Genomic DNA, 12,453 nt, shown 5'->3' with positions numbered 1-12,453 from the left:
CATGAAAGATACTGAGATGGGGGAGCTCGGAGGCTGGAGCCCAGAGAACCGCTTTGGAGCAGACAGCTGGGGAGGGTCTCCGCCCTAGCCTGGGCTCCCCAAGAAGTAGGGCCCGAGACAAAGTCTTTGGTGAAAGTATTTTATGTGACCCCAGGGAGGAGTGAGGGACACAGTGAATCGGGGAGGTGGGAGAGCCAGTTTGAGGACCTGTCATCAAGCTGGCCTCTGCCATGTAGGGACAATGTCTGCTTAGTCCCACTGGACCCATGGAGGTGTCATCTCAGGACGGCCTACCTGGGGCCAGATGGGGGAAGCGTTCGCTCACCACAGCAGTCCCCCATTGCTCAGAGTTTTACTCCACTTGCTGGTCAATGTTTCACCCCACTGAACATCATCTCCTGAATGTTTGGGTTGCAAAAGTGTGGGCTCAGAGCGAGTTCCCACCTCGCAGTGTGTGGTGAGAAGCCCCAAGGCAGGAGGTGAGCCAAGCGCGGCCCAGCTGGAATGAGGCATCGTCCCACTGCCCTGATGTGGAACTGGAATAGAGGCAGAAGAGCCCATCGGCATCTGAAAGGCTCAAGCGTGTCCAGACAGCATCTCTGAGGAGGTGACATTTGGGCTGGGACCTGAGATGAGAATGAACCAGCCTTGTGCCTGACCCTCTGAGTCGCCTGTGAGGAAGCCTTCCAGAAAGAGCAGGTGGTTGTGGCTTTTATGGGTCATGTCTTGACCTTTGGGGAGAACTTGGGCCAAGCCTTATGAGCTGAGCTGGTTTCTGATGCCCACGTGGGACCGATCCTGGGCCCTGCAGAGCTAGAGCTCTGGGAAGCTGGAAAAGTGACATCAACCCGGAGTGTGTTCCAGGTGGAACCTTCATGATTTGATGATAATTGTGGATACTTTGTTTGCTCTGGAGTAGTGCCGTCCAATAGAAATACATAAAATATATGTGATTTAAAATTTTCTAGGAATCATATTAAAACAGAAACAGGTGAAACCAATTTTAATAAAATATATTATTTAATCCAATATATCCAAAATGTTATTATTTCAACATGGAGTCAATATAAAAATTAGTGAGATAGTTTACATTCTTTCATTCATATGTGTGTTCACAATCTGGTGTGCATTTCACACTAGCTGCAAGTGTCAGTTGGTGCTGGCTGCATTTCAAGTGCTCAGTAGTTACACATGACCACTGGCTACTGTTGGACAGCACAGCTCTAGAGGTGAGAAGTTTAGTTTTAGTTTATTTTGTGTATTTGAATGATGTATTTCTATTATCACAAACTGACTCTTAGTGGACAACTGGCCCATTGGCAATCATCTACCCAGGAGTCAACAGCTGTGCTGTTGTTTTTGACGGACATCCTATACCTTTTTTTTTAAGTTAAACATTTTATTTTAAGATAACTGTAAATTCACATGCAATTCTAAGAAATAACATCGGAAGATCCCTATGCTCTCTACCCAACTTCACTCCATTGGTAAATCTTGCAAAATGTGGTATCATATCATCACCAGGAAATTGACATTGATATAAACCACAGGGTTTATTCAGATTCCCCTGTTTTACTGGTACTCATTTGTATGTGTGTTTAGTTCTGTGCAATTTTATCACCCATGTAGGCATGTGTATCTACCCCCACAGCCAAGATATAGAACAGTTCCATCATCACAGCATCCCTCCTGGGGTCCTTTTATAACCACACCCACCTCCATCCTGCACTTCTCACTTCAACATCTGGCAATCTATTCTCCATTCCTAAAATGTTGTCATTTCAATAATGTCATATAAATGAAATCATATAATACATGACCTCCTGGGATTGCCTTTTTTTCACTCAGCATACTTCCCTGGAGCTTCCTTCAAGTAATTGCATGTACCAATAGTTCCTTACTTTTCATTGCTGAGTAGTATTCCACATTGTGTGACTTTTAGTTAATTAGTATCTAAATGACCGAGGGTTAAAGTTAAGGTTAGGATAAATATTAAGCAAGATAATTCATGTAAAGTGTTTATCAGAATGACTGGAGACTAATATGGACCTGATAAACATTAATCAAGATAAAATTATTTATAAAAGTGAATTTGGGTTTGCTCTAATGTGCAGAAAGAGGAGGATTAAAACCCCCCAGTTCAATAGCACTGAGTAGAGATTCCTATCCTGGAGATGTTTCAGACTGGGTTGCCTGGGGTTGCCCACTGGGAAGTAAAGGAGCTGGATTCAAACTTGGGCCGGTCTGACTCCAGGTTCTGGATTTTGCTCCATTTGCTGTGACATCAGAGGCTGCAGACAGACCATTCACGCTGGTGTGATGGGTCCCAGGACCCTCCAAGGAGCCCTCCGAGCACAGCTCCTCGGACCGTCTCCACTCTCATGCCTACCTGCTGGCTCCGCCCACCTGGCCCAGCCTCTGCTTTGCACCTCTCCCTCCTGCCCCTCTGGGTGATCAGACCCAACCAACCTCTGCTGTCCCGGGAGCTGCTCCCCTTCTGCCTGTGCGTGGGGTTCCAGCTCCTCTGCTGTGATGCACTGTCCAAGCTGCCTTCATTTAGTGGCATTTCTGCAACCACTGCACGTTGTCACCCCCCACACAGCTCCATCCTCCGCTGCACCCACCTGCTGCCTTCAGTGCATGAAGTTAAAGGTCAAAATGGAATCCTCACCCCACCCCCACCCCACCCAGCCTAGTCCTTCCACAGCCTTCTCAATCTTGACACAGAGAATTGCTTCCTGCCTCTTGCTCCAGCCAGAAACCTGGACTCTTCTCTCTCTCATCCCCCTAGCCCACTCCATCAGGAAATCTCACTCTCCCTTCCAAAAACCTCCCGGCTCTGACCACATCTCCTACACCCTGACTACATCACTTGTATCTGGTCCAAAGCACCATTACCTTTTGCCCAAATGACAGCAACGGCCTCCTAACTGGCCTCTTGATTGGCCTCCCTGCTTCTGCCCACCTCCCTACCTGCTCCTCACCACACATTTGCCAGCACATTCCCCTGAAATTTCAAGGCAAACTCACGTCCTGCCTCTGTTCCCAGCATCTCCCAGCCAACTCCGGACAAAAGCCACAGCCCTTATGATGACCTGCCAAGCCTCACGCCACCTGACTCCCTCAGTCCGTTCCTTTGCTCTGCTCCAGCCCCTCCCTCCTCCTTCCCTCCTCAGGGCCTTTGCACCTGCTGTGCCCTCTGCCTGGAACTCTCTTCCCCCTGATGTCCACATGGCCCCCTCCTCAACTCCCTCAGGCATTTGCTCGAACATCACCTCCGTAGCACTTCCTCTTGGCTGCCCTGTTGGTACCCTCTCTGTAATGCCCCCCAGAACCCCCAGCCCTCCTTCCTTGTGCATTTGTCTCTGGAACACGCAGCACCATCTAACCCATTGTATCCTTTGCTTATTAATTTCGTTTAGTGCCCATCCTTCCCCTTACTAGAACACGACTGCCATGAAGACAGGGATGTGGGTCTATGATGCTCACCACTGTCGCCCCAGAACGGTGCCCTCTGCACAGCCGGGTGGGGTAAACACTCACTGAAGGCCTATGTCCAGCGACATGCACGGCGAGGACGCAAGCTGTGCTCACCACACAAATGAGCTCATGACCCACCCCTGGATTCCCTGAGGCCACGATTCCCGTCCTCAGCTTCTTCAGGGACTGGGCTCACTTCTTGCATCATCATCGTGGTTACCGAAAGTCCAGAGTGGCCCTGGATGTGGGTCTCTCTTCAGCTGGTGCCCATTCGCCCAAGGACTCAGCACCCATTGGCTACAAAATGGCATCTGTGCACAGCGGAGACAGAGCTATATTTGGACTCTTGTCCTTCAATCCAGGCCGTACGCCAGAGACCATGCTGGGTTCCGACACTGCCTCTTGCCCCTTGGCAGCAGGAGCCCCTAGGTCTGACCTTCTAGTTGGGTCCTTCATAGTCCACCATGTCCAGGGAAGCCATGGAGATGTCAGGGGATCATATGCCAAGCCAATGAGACCATCCTGTGTGCCATGCCGTCACTGGCTCCTTACATCAGCCATGGGATGCAGGTCCCACCATTGACCTATCCACCTGGGCCCCTGAGAGCTGAACAACTTGCCAAGGGCCTCCAGCAAGTGCAAGGTGGACCTGGGCATCAACCTGGCTGCCTGGTGCCAACATCTGTGGTGCAGAGTGGTATAGGGGGGTGCTTTGGGCTGATGTCTGCAGGTTAGCAGCTATTGCAGGATCTGCATGCCTGTGTGTCCCCAGAGCCACCTGCAGACCACCTAGGATGGGGTGTGAACAGGAGGCTGGCTGGGGATAGAGGTACGTTCAGCTGGTCCAGGCCCTTCCAGATACTCCCAGGGACTCAGCTTTGCACGGGTTTCTCCAGTGCCCTTCCAGCTCCTCCCTTCAGGTTCCAACTGCTTCTGAAATGGGGGGTCATAGGGGCCAGGGTAAGCCCCCACACCATGGCCTGCCCAGTGAGTTTGGGGCCTGGACTTCCCCTCCCACCACATCGGGACACTGACCCCTCAGAGCGTGAGTGCTCTCCCAGGGGAAGGGCAGAGCCGGGTTGTGCTGTAAAGGGCATGGCCCAAGCTGCAGAAAAACAGAGATGGACAGGTAGGGATCACACAGTGGCTGAGGGTGCAGGGGACAGTACTAGGCTCACCCCTCAGCTGTGGGCATGAGTCTCACCAAGACAGAGTCAGGGACACAGGGGACTGTGGTTGGGGACAGCAAGGCAGGACGGGAGATGCAGTGGGTCAGTCCTCGGAGACACAGCAGCTTGGGCTCTGGGGAGCCGGGCCCAGAGCTGTCCCTGGTCCTCCCATCCCTCCCCTCCTCAGGTCCCTCAGCCCCACCTCCCCGCCTTGCCCCACCTCCCCCAGTCCGGGCTGCTGCTCCTCATATTCCGCCGCTGCCACTGTCTGAAGCGCCTTTGAAATCTTATCTCTCATCTTGTTCTCCGTTTCCTCCCTGTCCAGGCCTCATCTGTCTCCTGCCTCCCACCCACCCCCCACCTGCTTCCCATCTGTGGCCTCACCCCCTACCCCCTGCCTGCAGGCCTCAGCCTCTGTCCTGTCCCATCCCGTCAGCCCCACGCCCCTCCAGCCTGTCCCTACCCATCCAGGGGGAGATTTCAGAGCTGTGGGTTAGGACCCTGCCTGCTGCCTCCTGCGTGCCCTGAGCTCCAGACCCCAAGCCCATTCGTTGGTCCTCCTTCCTTCCACAGGAGATGCAGGCTACAGCCCCTAGGCTGGAAGTGATCCAGCCCTGGGCCCCGTGGTCTCTCGGGTCAACCTCTCCAGCTCCCCGAGGGCTGGCTCCCGGGGCTCCGCGCTCCTCTGAGCTTGGCCAGCCCAGTCTTTGCCTGGATCCCACAGGTCAGAGATGCCTGGGGTTCTGCTTCACTCAGTCCGTGACCTCCTCAAGGACAGGGACAGCTGCACTCTTCAAAGATGGGGAAACTGAGGCTTGGTGACCAGGCCATTGTCTGCGGTTCCTCACAAGTCTAGCTCCATTCCATCCTTCAGAACTCAGGACCAGGGTCATCTCTTCAGTGAGGTTGCCCTCTACCACTGGATCTAACATGGCTCCCTCCCCCACCCAACCCACCCCTCCTCCATCCCTGCACCCTGATTTCATTTCCTTTGGGTCCTCACCTTCTACTTTATGCTGGAAACGGGTGGGAACCGAGCTCACCCACCAGAGGGCCAGTCTGGTGCCTACCGTGCCCCAGGGGCCCCGGCAGAGCCCTCCAGCCTCCTGCTCCCAACCGAAGCCAGCATCCCTGGCTCTGTCCCTGTCCCAGGGGTCCCAGCTACCTCCTGGAGCCTCCATCTTGTGGAATCAAACTCAGAGTGCAGACCCAGCCTGCCTGGATTCAAGCCGCAGCCTCACCACTTAGTAACTGACTGATCACAGGAAGTACCTTCTCTCTGGTCTCATCTGTAAGTTTTCATGGAGGATGAAGAGGTGCCCATCTCAGGACTGTTGTACATAAAGATCAGCCCCCCTTGCAGGTGTTGTGGGCACAGTGGCAGCAAGAATACAGGAGTAAATCGTGTCCTTGGACACGAAGAGCCCCTTCACTGGAGATCAGTGATAATCATGATTATCAGTCATGTTCGATTGCTACAATCCCGGTCCTTCCCAAGTGCTCTACAAACCGAAGCTCTTTGAGTCCTCTCATCACACCTGGAGGTGTGGACTCTTACTTCCATCTTCCAGAGAAGCCAACCAGGATGCAGAGGATGGAGACCCCCGGGTCACACCTGAGTATGCAGAAGGTGGGACTTGCAGGCCAGCAGTGGGGCTTAGGGGCTGTGGGATCCGGGGTCTGGTCTGGCTCGGGCACTTCCCACTGGGTGGCCTGGGGCAAGTCATGTTTCTCTCAGCCTTTGTCTGTCCATCTGTAAAACGGGGATAAAAGCAGACCTTCCCTCATAGCCACAGCAAGAATTCAGTGACTTGCACGGGCTTACTCAGTGATCACTCAGTGCACAGTGCCTGACAATAGAGCCAAGAGCTGGGGTTTGCCCCAGACCTGTGGACCCTGAGCCTGAGTCTTCCTACTCCAAGGCCTGGCCTTCCAGGAATGCATGCGGCCCCTTCCTGCTCTGCCAGGGACCCTCAGGCATCTGAGACCACGTGTGCATGACCATGGGTTCTGGGAGGTGAGTCGACAGTCCCATTTGGAAGCAATTGGGGCCTGAGTCCCTTGGGCCTGGAGTCCACGTGGAATTTATTTGAGGCATTTGTGTCTTCAAAGTCAAAACCTAAACAAGCAAGAGCGGGTCTTGGGGTATTTTGCTGTTCATTCAGATCGTCTGAAGTGTATTGCTGGCTGACACCTCAATGGCTGCATGGCACAGGCTCATCCAGGTGGGCCGTGAGCTCCTGAGCATGAGCCTACTACTGCCCTGAACCTTCCATGGCTCCCACCATCCACTGGAACCAGCCAAGTGTCTCAGCTGGAGAGCATCTCTGGAGCGCACAGACCCAGGCCCCTTCCTGGCTGTGGGACCCAGAGCTACAGCATAGCTGCTCTGAGCCTCAGTTTCCTCACCTGGAAAATGGAGAAAATGTTTACCTTACAGGTTTGCCCAGAATGGAGTGACTTCAGGATGCGGGACTTTCAGTGATCAAGATGGAAGGTTCCAGGCAACCAGGATGAGTTGGTCACTTACAGGGTTTTTCTGAGGATGAAAGAGAAAGTGCATGAGAAGTGCTAAGCATGGTGCTCTGTGAAAAGCAGTGATGGCTGGGGCCCGGTGTGCACTGAACTTCACAGTTTACACAGCCCTTTCACTCTGGTATTTCATGAGACAGGACCCACTTAGTGTGAATGACTAAGTTCCACAGGGAGAGGAACGCCACCTATATCTGGAGGGCTGCATGGCTGGGGAGAGTCATGCTCAACAGATAATGTTTTCCTGGGCAGAGGGGATGGAAGCCTAGGGTCTGATGGTCATGGCCACGAGGGAAGCCCTTCGCTCTACTTTCGTTCTCTCCTCCGGGTGGTGAGGACTGGACTGACAGATAGAGGTGGCTTGGAGTGGGAGGGTGCTGTGATTCTGGAAAAGGCGAGACGCTCAGCTCTCCTGCTGACAGGCGCTGGTCCTCAAACTCTCCCTCATCCAAGCCCCTCTGCTGCCAATGTACTGTGTGTCTTTGGGCAAGCCTTTTATCTCCTGGTCCTCGATGTCCTTGTCTCTAAATGAGAAGTAATCACAGTAACAACTCCACAGGTTTTTCTAAGGAGTCAATGAGGTGATTTACAAAAGGGCTTTGGAAAGTGCCTAGCAAACATTAGATAACAATAAGATTGTAAAGAATTAAAATAATACAATTCACAAAATGTTTTCCCCTCCAGGATTCCACTGAACCCTCACTACGGCACTATTTTGAGGAGTGGCTGTGATTCTCCCCATTTTCCAGGTGGGGAAACTGAGTCCTGGGTCAGGGGAGGAAGTTGCCCAAGCGACGCAGGAAGTGGTGGGGAGCCAGGGCTGGGAAGCTGGGCTGATGGGACCAGACCGGCAGCAGAGCCCACCCTGTCCCCATGCCTGACACAGCCTTTTAGCCCGTGGCCCTCCTGATCCTGCCTCCAAACAGACTTTGTTCTTCTGGCTCCATGAGAGCCTGCCAGCTCCACTCCCCACCCTCTGCATTGTTTTTTGGTTTTTGTTTTCCCTTTTTGCTGTGCTTCTCACTAGTAGAAATCAAATCATTGTTTTTCTTATTTATTATCCACTTCTCCCACAAGCATGTCAGTTGCAAGAGGGCAAAGTCTTTGCCTTATATGTTCACTGCAAAATTCTCAGTGCCTGGCACAAAGTAGGCCTTCAGTAAACAACTGTCGGATGATTTTATCATCTTCTAATTATCAGAAAAACAAATGAAACCTGGAGTCCAGCAGCACCAGCGATGATGCAGTGCCCCATTCAAGCCAGCAGATGGCAGCAGAGAACAAGGTACCTGATGGGTGGAGCCCAGGTGGACAGCACAGGTTTGAACTCAAAGGGGAGCTTCTGGCTGTGTGTGTGTGTGTGTGTGTGTCTGTGTGTGTGTCTGTGTGTCTGTGTGTCTGTGTGTGTGTGTGTCTGTGTGTGTGTGTGTCTGTGTGTTGTATGTGCCTTCTTCTACTTCCTCCCCCTAACTACTGTTCAGGCCTGAAGCTCCCAACCAGACAGCAGGAAGCCTTTTCCGGTAACACATGTTAACAGCTATCACTGATTAACTACAAGAGCAGTACCAGGTGCCACTTATGCAAGATCTCGTTGAATTCTCACTATAGCTCTATTATTAACCTCATTGTCAGACTAAGAAACTTTTCCCCAGGTCACAGCCACGGGGGAGCCAGGACCAGGAGGCCAGGATCCTCTCTTCAACCACCATGATATAAGACCTCTGAGCTTCAGCTGCCTCTCAGTGGACAGTGGGCAACCCCAGGAGGAGGTGGGCTCCCTGTCACTAGAGGTGTGCAAGCTGTGTCCGATAAGCACCCGCCAGAGAAGGTGTGGGCCACCAGGTGCCCAAAGCCCCTCCTGGCCAGGCAGGACCGGCTACATAATCTTCAGGGTCTGGCAAAATTTCAAGATAGTGACAGCAGAGCATTAAGCCAAGTGCAGGGCCCTTCTAAGTGCAAGGCTGTGTCACTGCACAGGGTGCATGCCCAGGAAGCCAGATCCCCTGGGCCGGGGGAAGGCATGTGAGGGACAGGTCTCAGGAGCCCCTGGGGTGTCACCAGCCCAGCCCTGCAGAAATCCAGGGAAAATCCCCCATCAGCTTGTTTCTTCTCATAAGACGGGACACTGCATCCCTGCACTTTTTATCTTCCTTCCCTGGCTGTGATTTATCTCCATGTGAAGGGCTGGGGCTGCCTTGGAGGCACAAGTCCCGTTTGATGGTACATGAATCTTTCCTGTGTGGATCCTCTGGCCACTCTCCGTGTGGCTGGGTGGACCCACCACTTCCTTTCTGCCAAGTACGGATTAGGAAGCCATAAAACAAGGGAATCCAAACCCCTGGCCGGGAGAGCACACACATGGATCTCAGATGCGCCAGCCGGCTGGCAGGAGATGGATGGGGGCTGCAGGAACTTGAGCCCCAAAGGAGGACCCCTTGTCTTGGAGGCCATCATTTCCAGTCCCCTGTCCCATGGGGAGGGGACTTCCTGGCCAAGCCTGGGACCAGAGCTGGTCAGGGCCACTCCCAGGGGAAGAGAGGATCCTGGCTGAAGCCATAGTTAGAAGTGGCCCAGGTGGGTGGGGAGTAAGGGAGCCCAGGCTGAGCTGAGTGTGAGAGCCCTCTCTGGGCTCGGGTGGGAAGAGCTGAGCACCCACTATGCACGGGGTGTTCTCCTGTCTCGTGAGGTTGCTTCCGCTCAAATAGTGTGGTTGAGGAAGCTGGGGCTCCAAGAGGTGGGGCCGCTTGCTAAGGTCACACAGCCAGGAAGTGATGGGGTTAGGATTTGAACCCAGGTAAATAGATAATCAAGCTCTATCCCAAAGGAATGTTAAAACTGCGAACTTTGTAAAGCATGTGATTTATTTCTTGAATGTTATCTGTTTTTTTTAAATTAATTTAGTGATAGAAGACACTATTCTTTTATTCTGGAACAAAATTCGAAAGTTGCATAGAATAACTTTGAAATTATGCCTTCATCTCCCCTCCCTGTTGTCCACAGCCCCCTTGCCTTCCAGTCTTCTGAGTATATACCCAGAAGTGGAATTGCTAGATCACACTTTAATTCTATTTTTAATTTTTTTTGAGGAACCGTCGTACTATTTTCCACAGCAGCTGCACCATTTTACATTCCCACCAGCAGTGCACAAGGGTGCCAATTTCTCCACTTCCTCACTAACACTTGTTATTTATTTTCATAATAGCCATCTTAACTATGGGAAGTGGTATGTCATTGTAGTTTTGATTTGCATTTCCCTAATGGTCATGTGCTGAATGTGCTAATATCTGTGTAAGTCTTTTGCCCATTTTTGAATTGGGTTCTTTGTTTTTTGTTGTTATTTGTTGTTTTGTGGTTATTTGTTTTTTGTTTTGGGGTTTTAGGTGTTCTCTCTATATATTTCTCAATATTAATCCTTTATGAGATACTTGATTTGCAAATATTTCCTCTCATTCTGTGGGTTGCCTTTTTACTGTCTTGATGGTGTCTTTTGATGCACAAAAAAATCTTAATTTTGATTAAGTCCAATTTGTCTATTTTTTTCTTTTGTTGCCTTTGCCTTTGGTGTCATATCCAAGAAATCTACTAAATCCAATGTTGGGAAGCTATGTTTTCTTCTAAGAGTTTTATAGTTTTAGTTTTTACATTTAGGTCATGGGTCTATTCTGAGTTAATTTTTATATGTGGTGTAAGATAAGGGTCCAACTTCATTCTTTTGCTTGTGGATATCCATTTTTTCCAGAACCATTTGTTGAAAAGACCGTCTTTTCTCCATTGACTAGTCTTGACATTCTGATCAAAAATCATTTGGCCATACATGTGAGTATTTATTTCTGGACTCTTTATTTTATTGCACTTGTCTGTTTGTCTGTGTTTTTAGCAGTACCACACTGTTTTTAATTCATGGAACTTTATAGTAAGTTTTGAAATCAGGAAGTGTGAATCAAACTCTGTTCTTTGTCAGGATTATTTCAGCTATTTGGAGTCCCTTGCGGTTCCATATAAATTTTAGGATGAGTTTTTTTTTCACTTTTGTGAAAAAATCATTGAGATTTTGGTAGAGATTGCATTAAGCACATAGATTGTCTTGTGTAGTATTCATATCTCAAAATATTAATTCTTCCAATCCATGAACATGGGATATCTTTCCCATTTATTTGTCTTCTTTAATTTCTTTTCAGAAATGTTTTGTAGTTTTTATTGTACATGTCTTTTACCTCCTTAGTTAAGTTAATTCCTAAGTATTTTATTCTTTTTGATGCTGTTGTACATAGAATTGTTTTAATTTCCTTTTCAGATTGTTTACTCTTAGTGTACAAAAATGCAACTGATTTTTGTGTGTTAATTTTATATCCTGCTACTTTGCTGCATTTATTAGTTCTATCCATGATTTTTTTGTGGAATTTTAGGGTTTGCTACATGTAAGATTATATTATCTATGAGCAGATACTTCATTTCCAGTTGAATGCCTTCTATATCTTCTTTGCTGATTGCACTGGCTAGGACTTCAGTGCTATGTTGAACAAAAGTGGCAAAAGCAACCTTTCTTGCCTTGTTCTTGGTCTTAAAGGAAAAGCTTTCAATCTTTCATCACTGAGTATGATGTTTGCTGTGGGTTTTTCATATATGGCTTTTATTATGTTGAGGTGGTTACCTTCTATTCCTAGCTTGTTGAGTATTTTTTTTAACTCATGAAAGGGTATTGAATTTTGTCAAATGCTTTAGCTGCGTCAATTGAGATGATCTTTTTTTATTATGTGGATTTTTTTCATTCTGTTAATGTGGTATATTACACTGATCAATTACATTGATGAATTACATTGATTACATTTGTCAATTTTCATATTTTGAACTATCCTGGCATTCCAGGAATAAATCTCACTTGGTCATGGAGTATAATTCTTCAGACATGTGGTGGAGCACATTTTGCACTCAAGGTTCAATATCATAGATGTGCTTGCCTGTTTAATATCGATCTCCTCCCATTATGTTGAGCTCACTGAAGGCAGGGACCAGGTTGGTCTTGTTCACCTGTTTCCCCAACACCCTGCACAAGGTTGGCACAGAGCAGGAGCTCACTAAATACTTACTCAATGAATGAACAAAGGGGAAAATGACAGAAAGGAATTAACCTAAATAGATAACAGTATTGGATTACGGGTGGTTTTAATTTTCTTTTTGTATTCTTACGCATGTTTATCCTGATTTTATTTCATAATGAAGTAAAAATCAAATATATATTATTTTAATGACAGAATGAGAGACTGCTTTGGGT

Source organism: Vicugna pacos, chromosome 4, assembly GCF_048564905.1.
Source record: "Vicugna pacos chromosome 4, VicPac4, whole genome shotgun sequence".
In the NCBI taxonomy this organism is placed as follows: domain Eukaryota; kingdom Metazoa; phylum Chordata; class Mammalia; order Artiodactyla; family Camelidae; genus Vicugna; species Vicugna pacos.
The sequence above is the reverse complement of the archived record's forward strand: the minus strand, read 5'-3'. Positions refer to the sequence as shown.